We start from the raw sequence: 2,438 nt of genomic DNA, 5'->3' as shown, positions 1-2,438 counted from the left end.
GAGACAACATTTAAATCATATTTTTATTTTTTATAGAATTATTTGTTGTTTTTTATTAAATAATTATGAAGCGACAATTGAAAAGATTGTAATACAAAAAAAAAATCTCATCTATTTTTCTTAAAAAAAGAAAATAATTGACGTATATTCTTATTAATTTTAATTAGGTTAATATCCGTTACAAATTTATTAAATTTATGTGTCAATTTAAATAATAAATTATCTCCAATGTTAATCTAATTTTATTTATGCCTTTTTTATCACAAATCTAATATAAATAAATAAAAACAAGAAAACATTGGAAGAATTAAAATATTATTTATTTTAAGTGAATGGTTTTTTGAGGTTATATGTTATGATGAATTTTTAATATATAATATTTAAAAAAAAATTAAAAAATTAACAGCATTCAAAAGAAAAAATCACTCTAGATCTCATTTTTATGTGAAATATAATTAATAATTTAATAAAAAATAAATTATTTTTTTTAGCTATGCAAAATTGCCATCGTTATCTTATATAGAGAATATTTTAGAAATATCTTAAATAATATCGTATAATTTTTTTATTAAAAATATAAAAATTCCGATAAATAGCTTTTTATTCTGCGTCAATCTAACCCTTTCATCCCGCTCCAAGCCTACCTTCATGCGAGTTCGCTACAGGCGAGACGGTCTGCCACCCCAGTTCCGACCACGCCGACTCCGCGAATGATATCGAAGCGGGAATCCGCCGCCGTTCCCGAATTCGAAAGCAAGGTCACCATGCGAAGACTCCGTAGCCAGGTCGGCCGCACGTCCGGTCTCGAGAATCATGTATCTCGACAGAATTTCACCATCTTCCGCGCTCTTGTCGTCTCGCCCACCAGAACGAGCTTCTCCGTTCAGAGATCACCAGCACTCAAAGTGCCGTACGCCTTTACCGACATCCGCCGCCATCTCTATTTCTCTCCGGCAATCCACCCGCCTCTCATGCCACTCTTCCACTGCACGCAGCAGCACAATCTCCGTCTCAGATTGTGGCCGCCGTGAGACGGGGCGGTCCTGGTCGCCCGCAAGAACCAGATCATGGCTTCTTTCCTCTTAGCGGTGCATGTTTTAGCGTCTGCTTGTATCAACTGTTCCATTTTTTTGATCCATATTAATGGCGCTGGAAAAAAGGTTTGGTTTTTTTGTAATTCTTTAAATTTGTAAGATTATAAGGATATTATCTGCATTATTTAAAAGTTTGGGCTTGTTATCAATATTTCAACAATTAAATGATGAAATGGACCGCGTATATTAGTTTTCATAGAATTTTGGAGAAATATATAATTGTTTACATAATATACTTATTTATTATGGGATGACCAAATAATATCACAAATTTTAATTTCTAATAACTGAAAGGAGTTTAGTTAGTTTTCATCCTAAAAAAGAGAATATATTTTGTAAAAAACGAACCTTTAATACTTCTAGAGAAAAATATTATCAACTGTAATTCTCATTTTTTTTATGAAAAACTTATGGATATTTATATTATAATACATCTATAAATATATTTATCTTATTGACAAGTATGAAATTTAAATATGAACAGCCGCAATTTTAAAAAAGAGAGAAGAAAATTAAATAATTATTTTAGTATGAAACATGTTTGGTTGAATTCCTTAAATTTTTAAATAATTTGATTTGTATCTCACTTTAAAAGGTTTTATAACATTTTAAATATATGTAATATGATAATTTATATTTAAAGATTTGAATGACTACAAAAAAATATATTATTGACATCTTGCAATTTATAAATAATTTTTACATTATGCATTTGAATTGTAGATAATTAGATAGAGGAGAAAACTTTATCTTTACATTGTTTGTTGGTCACTCTTAATGGGGTTTTCAAAGGTTTCATAAAAAAGGAATGCATACGGCTTTTCAAAACTTTAATTCAAATCGAAGGGGCACTTTGAACAATTAAATTATCATTGTTGGGGTTAGAGAATTTGTGAATGAATGGGTAGGAGAGCCTTTGAAGTATACAGAAATATACAATCCAAACTATTAACTAGTGTAGAGGATACTATCAGTAACGCATTTGGCCTAAGAGCGATATTTGTTCTATTGGTGTAACTTTCCTAGGAGGGTCACCCCATCCCAGGAGTGTTCTATAGAATGAGCCACGCTTAATTTCGGAGTTTCTTTAATGAAATTCCAAACTAATGGATTAACCAAAACGTGTCTTAATATTTAAGAGTTTAGCTTCTTTTTACTTAAGAAGATTTCAATAAAATCTCCTCATTTAAGTAACCTAAACGTCCAACGTTAATATGTTTATCCAAAATCACGCCCATCAGGGCCAGATAGGAAGTCTAAAGGGGGCCCCTACCAAGTTTCAAATGGTTGAAAGTCCCGCAGCATAGCACTGATTAATGTCCCATATAGGGTTCACAGGAGCGG

Source organism: Dendrobium catenatum, unplaced genomic scaffold (genome assembly GCF_001605985.2).
Source record: "Dendrobium catenatum unplaced genomic scaffold, ASM160598v2 fragScaff_scaffold_1449, whole genome shotgun sequence".
NCBI lineage: Eukaryota > Viridiplantae > Streptophyta > Magnoliopsida > Asparagales > Orchidaceae > Dendrobium > Dendrobium catenatum.
Note: the sequence above shows the minus strand (reverse complement) of the source record.